Source organism: Scardinius erythrophthalmus (assembly GCF_964197995.2).
Source record: "Scardinius erythrophthalmus genome assembly, chromosome: 4".
NCBI lineage: Eukaryota > Metazoa > Chordata > Actinopteri > Cypriniformes > Leuciscidae > Scardinius > Scardinius erythrophthalmus.
In genome coordinates, this window is record NC_138224.1 from 5,407,994 (window position 1) to 5,421,285 (window position 13,292).

The 13,292-nt window shown below is 39.1% G+C and overlaps 1 protein-coding gene across 2 annotated transcripts in view; it reads right to left on the bottom strand.

Moving 5' to 3' along the window:
• cdk17 (cyclin dependent kinase 17) overlaps nt 1-5,611 on the bottom strand; it is a 52,707-nt gene extending 47,096 nt beyond the window's left edge. Inside the window, exon 1 of one of the 2 annotated variants that reach the window (XM_081363801.1) lies at nt 5,289-5,611. The gene's annotated coding sequence lies outside the window, so the exon portion shown is untranslated. The remainder of the gene's footprint in view (nt 1-5,288) is intronic. The other variant, XM_081363802.1, reaches the window with a different exon arrangement.
• Nucleotides 5,612-13,292: the final 7,681 nt, after the last annotated feature.

The window sequence follows — 13,292 nt, forward strand, 5'->3', positions numbered from 1 at the left end:
CCTAAGAAATGGGACACCACTACTACACCGTTACACGTCATTATACGTCGTCGCTAGCGCCTACGTCACAGGAGACGCCCCCATGTTTATCACAAACTTCCAAGATGCCGTCGTCAGCTGTAGTTCTCAATTGCGTGGGTTACCGCTATTATTTTGCATTTTTCTTCTGAAGCTCGCAGAAAACAACAGAGATGACGATTTCTTCGACGCCTAAGTATTTTTGTATATACTATTACTGTGTAAGCACTATTCGTTTATATCGTGTTCACATTTAACCACAAGAAAACAATGCGTTCATAGCAGACGCACGGAAAAGATAGGCTAAGCCAATCCCCTGCCGCAATTACATTCACCAGTGATCAGACATGAAAATATGTTGCGGGACTATCGTTAACAAACTTCAGCGATTTTTTTTGCAAACGTTTCTTTGAAGAACATGACCGTAAATATGAACACAAGATTGAATGTGACATAAAGAAAATGATTATTGGCAGCCATGTTGCCGGTGTATGCAGGTACATTTCTCATACCCCTTCGTTTGAAGTGTGGTCCCGAAAAATCTTCGTTTCAAGGGCTATCTGGCCCTTCCCCCTACCCCTCCCCCTCCAACCAAAAGAGAATCGAGACAACCCAACCCCTTCACGGGAATGCGCAATGAAGGGGTAAGGGGTAGAATTGGGATTGGGCCTTAATCCAACCCAAGCCGATCTGAGAAAGCAGCGGGTAATAAAAATATGCCCTTATTTCACCACAGGGTGTCAGTGTTCATCTAAACTAGTGACCGCGACGCTGAAGTGTGTGAGAACAGATGAATAACATCAGTACGAACCACCAAAATTAATTTATTTGGATTAAAAATTAATCATTCTGTGCCATTTTTCAATGTCAATCTTTTCACCATTTACATGTTTATACCCAAAATGCTATAATATTCAAAGTAGTTGACTGTAGCCTATTTAAACTAGCCTAGTAGCCTAGCCTATTTAACATCGTTACAAGCACCTCGCGAGCATTCATTCATTCATTCAACTATTTTAAAAGACTGGAATAAACACCGGCGCACACAAGCAATCCTTTTAATAGTCAATTTCATTTAAAAATGTAAACCCGACAGGTATGAAATGTCAGCTGTTACTGAGAAGACGAGCATATAGGACTGTGGCTGCTTAGTGGTTAAATATATTTAGCCTAGGCTATTTATTATTCAGATTGCACAGTTGGAAAGAAAATATAATTATAGGAATATTTCATCAGGCTCAAGATAATTAATACTGAGAGCATTATTCATTGTTTTGATCATTTGGCAGCCATAAAACATAGTGATAATCTGCCATTCTCATGTATGTAGGTGCGCTGAACGCTCCATCCGGAAACTCCCGATATGTACTAACTAGAACGCGTTTAAGTAGTTGTGTAAGTAGTCCATTAGAGAGAGAGAACCAGACTTCTGGTTGCCAACAGCAACATGCCCTTTCTAGAAGACATCTACATTGCTAACAGGGTCCAGCGTGAACCACTTCAAGAATGTGAATTACATTCAGCATGGAGGAAATTACATGTCACTTTCATATCACGGTCTCAACTGTTTACACCTCTACCAAAAATATACTATTAATAACCACAATAATATATTGTAATAATACACTAATAATAATATTTATTTAAATTACATACTTTTGTAGCTGTATTATTTACTTTGCATATTTTGCTCCATTTGAATTAGTGTGCTGAGAGTGTACCGTAGATATACAGTTTGTACATTAAACCCTTCTTGGAAAAGTTGGGTTGTTTTGTATTGGTTTTTTTTTGCACCCACAAACACAAGAACCAAGAAACAAATACCAAGAACAAAGAGCAGAGAGCAACACGGACTTTTGTATCTGGTTTGTGTGACTAGGCTTCTATGTAAAGTGTGTGGTGGGAGGAAGCAAGTGGGTGTGCAGTCAGAGGTGTGTGTACACTGTATGCAGAACATCAGCTGCTCTTCAACACATTAACGGTATCCCATCATGCCCTTGACCTACTGAATGATCAAGAACCCCACTGCAAAGAGAACAAGAGACATTGGTTCTCATATAACAACTCACTGCGAGCAGCTTTGCATAGGTTGAGTTACATCAATGCCTGCAACAATGCGATTCCTTCGTCTCACTTACCTTATACCACAAACACACAAGAAAGCATGAGCAATCGCTCTGCAAAAACACCAAATCAATGATCGAATCAAAGAAACACGCTGGCTTACTTCTGTCTCTCACTTTTACATCCAAGTCATTTCTTGCATAATTGTGTCTCTTTCCCACATACCCTTTACATGTTTATTTCAACGGATTGAGTATCAGTGAGTTTTACTGCAACATCATAAAAATGATCTGCCGGTAAAAGCAGAATATCTAATGCTAAAAAATAACAAATAGCATAGAAAAAAAGAAGCCCAATGATCTGGAGACTAGTTCATGATGACTATTAGGGTGCGTTTACATCACAACGATGTACTAAAAACGGAAAAGTTTTTAATTTGCATTTTTCGACACAATTCTCAAAATGATCCCCTTTCACATGTTCACTAGAAACGCTGTATTATTCATGCCAGTAGTCAGCAACGTTACTTTCTAAAGAAACATTACGTGATTAGACTGTAATAAGCATGCGCATGGTGTCATCGTCTTCACAAATTCTCGTTTTTGTAAGTTTAAATTGAGGTTTTTAAGTGGTGTTGTGTAAACAACACACCCTAAAAGTGGTATCATCATGTGGTTACCACAAATAAATAGCATCCGTTTTGTGTGCTCGAATTATAGAACCTAAATTTTAACCATTTATTCTCAAATATGGGCTGGTCTTTGTAATCACGTTCACAGGTGACTATGATTTGTTTGCATGATAGCTCAATGATACTTCAAATGCGGCTAGGCGTACTATTAGGTATATTTAAAAGAAGTCAGACCTTAAATCTTTCACCTGATGGTCTAGAAAACAGGCTATACAGAACTACTTTGAAGGAGCGACCAGACTTTTGATGAACACTTATGACTTTAGACAGTAAGCAACCCCTTAGAAACCACATAGCAACACCTTGGTAACAATCAACAACACCCTATAGAGCTTATGCGCCAGAGAAACGAGGGCGCCGCCATCTTTAGAATATTGTCTTCGAACTTCCGTTAGTGGCGGGGCGGGGCTACATAAGGTCTATAGCACATCACAGGAATGGGTTCTTCAACTGCCTTTTACTGAAAATGTAAAGATCTAGTTGATTAGTCCAAAGCAGTTCACTATAATTCAATAAACTAGCAGTTTGTCAATCTAAAAACCAACAATGTGCAGTTTCTAAGGATCGTCTCACTTCCATTCTAGATTTCCAGAGGAACACTTTCAACATGTTTTGAAATTCCAAAACACCCAATTACCAACCAAACAACAAAGCATCTCATCCGTATAAAAAGACAGTTGCACTTCACGCCATCAGAAAACGCATTACACAACCACACATACCCAGAAGAAGCTAGAGGGAGGGTTGAAATATGAAGAACGGTTTATTAAGACGACAAAAATAAAAGCGTAAAGTGCGCGTGGGTGTGTGAGAAAGCGAGGATAAGAGTGAGAGACGCTTATTTTGTGACGCCTTTTTATGGGCCAAGCACAATCAGCATGATCCGCCACCACAATAAAGACAGTGAAGTACAAAGGACCCAGAAGCGACAAAGGCCATGTAACCCGGCTCCTCTGTCACAACACACTAACACAACGTGAAACTGTATCATGAGCTTCATCTGGGTGAGGCATGGACCCATTGTCCTCATGTTACATTGACTATCATCATCAAAAGCACAACTAGAGCACATATGTAACAATGGCATGCCTATATTTTATATACCCAACATTCATTATCATCATCACCATGTGGGTCACATTACATGCAGCCTCCCCAGACTGAGAACAGCCAAGCCACAATCCCCAATTTGGATCATCCATGCAACAGCTGCATGCCAGGCTGTGGAACGCACCCTCATTTCCATCTCAAGAGCCCCTGATTGAGAAATAGGCATCATCCCTGGGCTGGCAAACCCCTAAATTGGCCACCGGCCCATAATTTGATCCAAACAAGGCACATGTATTCATATCCATGCATAGATGTCTGCTCATTTGCGGCATTCAATGCACGCACATTTTCATCCGCTGCATTTGCCTGACTCGCATAAATAGCCCAGGCATAACGGAGGGCATATGAAGTTGGCACCACACTGGCGTTCTCTACACTCAAGTATTTTAACGCAACACCCTTTGCTCTGCTGGAGGGCAGGAATACATTTGTCCACGTTCACGATTCATTAAACCCATCAACGCATTTCCCAGCGTTACGAAGTCACCTGTTGTTTGCCTTGAGAATGTGTGGATGAGGGCTGAATCACTATTAACTCGAAAAAGTGAATAATAATGTTAAATATTGACATTAATAAGAGTCTAAAAGTGCATTTTACACAGATTGTCAAGTATAAATAGCCTTCATACTGTCATTTCATTTGTATGTCATGTTACAGATGAAACATCTGCAATAATATTTAAAGGTTCTGATGTTAATTACTATTCTTAGACATTCTCATAAATCATGAGAGTACAGAGTAAACATGCCATTGATCATTCTTATTACCTTTCTTTTAAGAAAGTTATTTTAAAATAAAAAGTAAAATAAAAAAAGTGTGTGTGTCCAAATTATGCGAAGTTTCACCAAAAATAACAAGTAATCACTAACTTTTACCAGGGAAGAAAATGAAATTTAAAATGGACAAAAATGGGATTAAATGGGTTAAGGTATTCTACCAGTCTTGGTAATGCATTGACACGCATAACAACTGGTTTAAATAAATGTTTATTCAACACAACAATTGAGAATATTTCAGTATTATAATTCTACTCGTAGAGAAACAGAAGTAAAACAAAACTACAAAAACAAATCTACAAAGACTGTCAAGACTGTTATTTAACCAGGTGGTGGAATTCGGTACTAGTCAAAGCTTGAATAAACACTTATAAACAACGGGTTTGCCTTCCTTTTATAGCTAAACCAACAACAACAACATTTAAACAAGACATATAGTTCGTGTTGACAAAACAACCGTCGATTAAACAACATTTAATCAGATTACTCGACCGAAACACTCCTCAAAACATGGCAGTTTTGTTTGATAAACACAAGTGACAAACATCGTATTAGCGTCACGTCTAACGTTACCTTCCGTTTAAGCGAAAATGCCCGTTGCAAGAAACGCAACGCCACACTTACTTACCAGAGACGGTAAACGTTGTTCGGACGCGAGTCCCTGCCCTCGCCTGCTTCTCGGAGGCCGGATGCCGTGTTTCCACTCTCCGCCAACACACAAGCCGCCTTTCCGACGAAAAACACACAGCCTCACCCGAGCTATATCGGTCAAACTTGAGCTAAAATCCTCAGCAGAACGGGTCGGAGGAGCTTCGCTTGTGGTTCAGAATGGCGAGCGTTTGTGTCCCTGGAGCGTACAGTGCTCGAGGCCGGGAGGGGTGCTGCTGCTGCCCGTCTACTGACGCCTCCGCCTAGGGGTGACATCGGAGGAAGAGGAAAACCTTCTTGCACAATTATTTGAACATCGCACTGATATGTAACTTGACGAACAGCGCCACCTGCAGTATAATAGGCGCTATGAAACATCTGCTCTCGTGTTGTTCGTGGTTAAAGAGATACCGGTAGTTCACCATGGGCGTATGGCAAGCCGTTTTAACATTTAAATCTTAAAACCTACTAGTATCTATTTTCATGCTACTAGTACTTATTTTTTAGATACTAGTATCTTTTCCATTAAGTACTAGTACTTATTCATTAGCTACTAGTGCTTATTCTTTAGGTAGGCTACTAGTGCCTATTAGTAAATTCTTTTGGTACTAGTACCTTTTTAAAGATACTAGTACTCATTCATTAGATATAGCTAGGATGCAATTCATGAAAATTGGGCACTTCTGGAAAAGTTTTTGATTTTTGGCAGGGTGTTAGGTATACACAGTAGCGTACCGTGGGGTTTCAGTCAGGGCCTTCAGTAACGATCTAATTCCCCCCCCCCCCCCCCCCCCCAATGCAAAATACAATCATGCACTGTATGCACTGCGTAACATCAACGACGAGACAGCTGATCTTCAACCTCAGCGCACACTCACACCACTGTACATTATAAAAGCTGAGCTGAAACATCTCGCGCACGGATGTAAGTTACCTAATACAAATAAATAAAACATCTCCGGTTAACTAGCAGGACATTCATTTTCGTTTGTTGAATTAGATGCATTCTAGCGCTGAAATGTGTTCAAGCTGAGTGCTCGTTGCCGCTGTTATCAGTGGCGCGGATAGAGTGTTCTCTTGTGGCTCGCGCACAGTTTTCACTTAGATGCGCGCTTCAATCTATCGCCGTTGCGGAGACTTTCTATTCGTTGAAATCTTACAAAACAAAATGCACACAAACGCCCTGCTTGATATACAACCACTGATGAACATATTCGGTAAAATAAAAATAAAAAAAATATACGAGCGTGGATTCGAACCCAGAACCACTGACACGCTTGGCAAAAGTTCTACCACTAGACCATCGTAGAATACAAAATGTACATAGTTATCAATGCATTTACTCACGTGGAAATTCTCTGTACTAACAAAATTAGTAAATCTAGAATGACAGATGTGCCCAAAATGACCCAATGTACTAATGAAACTTATTTCTGGACATCGTAATGTTATTTTTCCTGAAAATTGTTATTGTACACAAACATGTATTGTATCTGCCCACCCATGTCGATGACATCAGCGCGGGCTAGCCGTCGACACATCGCTGGGCCTCTGGGGCGTTCTGTCATACGCATCACAATTTGATTGGCTGATAAAACTAGCTATACTATTAGTGCTGGTCCACGGAGCTGCGTTTAGCTCAGACTCACAAAAAATAACCATATTCTTTCTGGAAATATAATCGTAACGTACTGACAGACAGTAATTGAATTTAGACATGTTCAGACACACATTAATTTAATTTTAGAAAAAAAAAATATTTTTCTATTTTGACAGGGCCAGCAGAGAAGGCCCTGCTGGCTCTGACGGCACACCACTGGGTATACATGGATATCCTGTGACGTCACACATTAAAGACGGCGCCATCTTTAGGACCTCTCAGAGCTGTGGATTGGATTTGGATCAGGGAAGGCATATAAAGATATTCCAATCCACCACATCTCAGAAATGTTGGGATCTCAAAAATGCCAAGCACTGCCCCTCTTCCACGCATTCACAGGATGTGACGTTGTATCAGCAATGAATGGAATTGGCAAAAAAACTGCATGGAATGCGTGGGCAGCTTACCCAGAAGTCACCGACACCCTCATTGTGATCACCCAAGACCCAACCAGCCTCACACTGGAATCAGTGCACATGCGAGTTCTCGAACGCTGGACTGTACTCATGTATAGTAAGAACTGCGGTGTCAAGTCAGTCAATGAAGCCCGGAAGCTTCTTTTCACTCATGGCCTCAAGTCCCTGGATTCAATCCCCCCGACCCAGCATGCCTTATTCCAGCATGGGAAGCGTGCCCTGCACACTGCAGCTTTTGTCTGGAAGCAGTCCCTCTCCAAAACTCCAGAGATTCCAGTCCCCAGTGAGTGGGGTTGGGAATGGAATGACAGAACCAAAGTCTGGGTGCCATATTGGACAGATTTGGAAGATGTCAGCAAGGGATGCTCACTCCTCCTCAACTGTGGCTGTGTGGTTGCCTGTAAGGGCAACTGTAAGTGCCAACGAGCTGGACTTCGCTGTACCACATTGTGCAAGTGTGAGGGAGGCTGTACTAATAATGATGAAGAGTGAAACACATTTTTTTTTTATAAATACATGATGGTTAAGTATGTATTGTTTTTTGTGTTATTTGACTAAAATGTAATATTGATTCTTAACGTGGTGAAAAGCCTAATACAACTTTTCACTGTGGCATAGTTCTGAAGTTGTGTTAATTTAAAGCCTCAACAATGGTCCTTTTGGTCACAACATGCGATTTTTGACACTATAGTGATAGTGACCTGTCCAATCAACAAAGAAAAGCATACCCAGAGGTAAAAATATGGGTCTAGGGCCCTGAGTAATATTTCAATGTGACTTTTTCAGAGATATTGACAGTTTATTTGTGCTAAATATGACTATGATAATAGATTTAACATGGAAATGGACTTAAAATAAGAAGACTATATCAGAATTGGATTCCTTGTAACAAACAAAGCAGAAAAAATACATTATACAACAATTTAAGACTAAAGGAATCTGAGATATAACCTTTTCTCCTTTCGGCGGGGCCCAATTTGGATTTTATGGATAACTGCCACTAGGGGGGCCACCCCAACTTGTATCCATGGATTTTTAAAAACCTTAGGCCCATACCTAACACCCTGCCAAAAATCAAAAACTTTTCCAGAAGTGCCCAATCTTCATGATTTTTCACGTATTTATTCCCAGCTAATACTAGTTCCTTTTTATTAGATACTAGTAAAATACACTAGTACTTATTCATTCGATACTAGTGCCTATTAAATTGGTACTAGTACTTATTCATTAGATACTAGTACTTATTCAGTACTTATATGGGCATCCGTTTGGTTTGAAATGTGCTGGGGACAGAGGCGCAATCTTTTTTTCTTTTTTTTTTCTCTTTCGCGCAGTAAATAAATAAAAATGTTTAATAAAAAGCGTTGCTAACATAATGCTAAATCATAAATGTACATTTATGTACAATAATAACATTACGATGTCCAGCAATCAATTTAAATAGTACATTGGGTTTAATTTGTCTTTTAATGAGGTCTAATATGTTGAGTTAGTGGTGAGAATTTTCACGTGAATAAATGCATAGATCCCACTATTTGAATCGTGTATTTAAATGGTCCAATGGTAGAACTTTTGCCAAGCGTGTCAGCTGGTTCTGGGTTCAATCCGCACTCGTAATTTTTTTTTTTTATATCAAAACCGATTATGTTTATCAGTGGTTGTATATCAGGCAGGGACACGTTTGTGTGCATTTTGTTTTGTAATTTCACCGGAACGAAAAGAGTCTCCACTCTCCACAACGGATTGAAGCGCGCGTCCGAGTGAAGACTGTGCGCGAGCCACAAGTATCCGCGCCATTGATCGCAGTGGCAACGATTTCAAAAACAACATATTTCAGCATTTCTTATTTAACAAACGAACTAAATGAATTCTCTGCTAGTTAACTGGAGATGTTTTATTTATTTGTATTAGTACATTCGTGCCGCGAGATGTTTCAAAAGTTTTTATAAAATAAAAATTACGCAAATTACGCCTATGTAGTTCACCCAAAAATTCAAATTTTGTCATAATTTACTCATCCACAAGTTGCTCCAAACCTGTATGAGTTTCTTTGTTCTGTTGAACACAAAAGAAGATTCGTTGAAGAATGTTGGTAACCAGACAGTTGAGGGGACTCACTGACTTCCACATAGTATTTTCTTTTCCTACTATGGAAGCCAGTGGGTGCTGTTAACTGGTTACCAACATTCTTTAAAATAACTTATTTTGTGTTCAGCAGAAGAAAGAAACTCATACAGGTTTGGAACAACTTGAGGGTGAGTAAGTAATGACAGATTTTTCATTTTTGGGTGAACTATCCCTTTAATGATTGATTTGGTAACCAAAATGTTGTATGTTTGATCCTCATAAACTTGATTTAAAAACAATTAATTTACTTAATTTTGGGTTCATTGGTGTTTTATTTTTCATCTCTGGTAACTGATTGTGTTTCCTATGTCCTGATAGTTTTGGGTAACAACAGCTTTCAGTTAATAACAAAGAGTATTACTTTATGGGGCAAGTTGTCACCTTTTTACTTCAGTGAATATTTCTCACCTGTTGGCTAATTTCTGTATGCCTTAAGGATGGAATTTTTTAAAGATTTGTTAATACTTTAAGGCTTAAAGTATTAACAAATCTTTAAAAAAAATTCCATCCCTGTTGCATGATGTCATGGAGAAATGTATATGGGGAAAGTTGGGGAACTGCTTATGATCGTGTCCAATTGTGTAACTGGACTTCTGACTCACACCTTAGTTGCTAAGATACCTATAGCCAGAGTGGAAATTTCCTTAGCAGAGTAATAGCACAGCTGTACGTAAAATATCACAATCCACGCAACATAATGTTAGAAATATCAGAGTTCAAAAGAGGACAAATTGCTGGTGCGTGTGTCTCATCAGGCTCTTCATATGCTGATTTATTATCAGTGTTGGAAACGGTTGTGCTGCTTAATTTTTTTTATAACCTGTGATACTTTTTCAGTTTTCATTGATGAATAAAAGTTTAAAAAAAAGAACAGCATTTATTTAAAATAGAAATAAATAAAAAAGTTGGGGGTCAGTCGTTTTTTCTTTCTTTTTTTGAAAGAAATTAATACTTGTATTTAGCAAGGATGTGTTAAAGGTGCCATATGTAACAATTGAGGTAAAAATATCCCAAAAATGAGCTACACACATCAAAAGAATGAGAAGAAATAAGGGCGATGATGTCATTAAAAAAATGTCAAGTTATAGTGCTGCAGAGATATCAACCTTAATTAGCATTAGCATTACTAGCCACGGCCCGACAGGTGTCGTAATACCAGTTTCGGCCATGGGAGGCGGTATACGGGCAACATAACCACCAGCCAAACATGCAATACACGAATAACTCGCACGGCTTGTGGGCGTACTTGAACCTGATGTGGAAAGTACAGCCCACTACTACATTTCAGTTCAGGGAAGAGAGCGGAAGGATGGCTGAAGCCCTTGGCAAGAGACCCCTACCACCACCCGCTGCAGGGAAAAAAACGCGCTCTGAAGCACAAATAAAATCTCAAAAAGCTATCCGCCACACTGGCGGGTGAACGATCATACCAAAATATGACATTTTAAGCGCGCACGCGCTCTTCTGCCTCTAAGAACTAGCAGAGAGAGAGAGCGAGCCCCGGCCGCGCGCGCGCGCACTCACTCACTATATTCAGAGCGGTCAAGTTTCCCCGTACTTTTTGACAAGCGTCCTTGACAGGGCGGCCAGAGCTTCTTTGCAGCTCAAGTCGGCGGCGGTGTATACAGTTTTAGTAACGCTCTATCTGTTGACGGCGCTGAGGAAAAAGCTCCCGCCACTGGAAGAAGCTGTCGCCGCCCATTTGTGTCCTCCTGCGCACCCATCAAAGCCGTGCAGAACGTCTTCAGCACTCACGGATCGCGCATACTCCGCCGCTGGCCAGGCTGCTTCTGCTTTACACACCCTGGACGCACGAAACGTAACGGAAAACATTGCAAGGTGTAATGAGACCGAATGTTTTTTGGTGACTAATGATAACTTAGCTAGAAGTGGTATTGCTAATGAAAATCAAACTTGATATATGCTGCTAAATTAGCTTCAGGCGGGCAGCGTAACACTCTAAATAGATGTTGTCCCTATTTTAACTTGTATATGTGCAGCTAAGAAGGTAGGGGCGGAGCATAGACCAATTCACTTTCTGGAGGTATACTGCCCCCATCTGGTATGGAATGTGGAGTATGACTTGATTTTTTTTTGCCAGACATGACATATGGCACCTTTAAATAGATAAAAAGTAATCTTAAAGATTTATATTGTTTTAGCTGGAGGTCCTGAACATTGTTCTTGTTCATGGTATCATGGATTTGAGCAAATACCAACAGATAAAAAATCTAAACCTGACGGCCTCTGCTAGAAATCTTCTAATGGGCCGTGGTTGGATCTTCCATCAGGACAATGATCCAAAACAAACACAAAAATGTGTCACTGAGCACACAATGAAGCTTCTACCACGACCATCCCAGTTCCCTGACCTGAACCCTAAAAACTGAAGAGAAGAAGCACCAGCATGGAGCTGGGAATCTGAAGGATCTGGAGAGATGGTCTCTGATCTCTTGTCAGGTGTTCTCCAAACTCAGGCATTATAGGAGAAAACTCAGAGCTGATATCTTGGCAAAAGGAGATTGCAAAAAGTATTTAATGAAAGGGTGCCAAAAGTTATGGCCAATGTGTTTTGGAGAAAAGCATTTATTTCAAAATGTGATTTTCCCCCACTTTAAATTCTTTTACTTCAATGAAAGGTTAGATTTTTGTGATTTTTTTAATGAAATATCAAAAGGATAAACAATACAGATTTATTTTTACAGCCAACTTTGGTTATATTTACCAGGGGTGCCAATATATATATATATTGACTCGTGTATGTCATGTACATGACTTGAGGACATACTATGTTAATGTAGATGTTCTGGAAATTATTTAGTCATTTCCTTTGTTATTTGAGAATACAGTAATTGAAATTTAAACTTGTGCATGCAATGAGAAGCTCACATTGCAATTGATATACTGTTATATTTTATTTATTTAAACTGCACGTGTGACAAGGAGCAACACAAACCGCACAAAACATGCTCACAATCACACACTGACACCACAGACCGAGAATTTTTATGCAAGACAGAAATTTTTGTTCATGTACTCGTGACGTCACTGTGTGACTCATTTGCCTGATTGCAATTTTGCAAAGATTAATGAAATATCTTTTCAAAATGAGACTGTTTAATAGCCTACTTACAGGAATTCATAGCCAAAAAAGAAGAAGAAAGACAGAAAGAAGAAATCTTTCTGCAATGTCTTACAAAAGATAATTACCACATATACATTACTGTAACTAAGGCACTGGTGAATGTGGGGTAACTCACACTTTCAGTTTATGTCAGAAACCCACAAATCATAAGACATATAAGCTTTATGTGAGGAAATATGAAATATCACAGACAAAGTAAAGAAGGGGAAAAAAAAGTAGTGTTAAATTAGGTATTAAATAGGCCTATATTTGGTATTTAAAACTGTTTTGTTTAATTAATATTGATAAACATTTACAAAAATGACTTTGTATTGAATAGTGCAAACACAAAACAGCATGAAAAATGACACATGATGTGTTTAGAATTTCAAAGCTTTTTTGATTATTTTTCAAAGAGGCATGAACTACTGAACCATTGTTGTGTAATACAACATACATTCTTAAGACAATGAAAAAAAAAGATAGATAGTTTTTAGATGAATGAAAAAGTAACTGTACTACATAAATATTATTTAAAGGCATTTTTAGAATTGCTAAACAACACAAAACAATGGCAGACAGTAAGACAGATAGACAGATAGACAGATAGATAGATAGATAGATAGATAGATAGATAGATAGATAGATAGATAGATA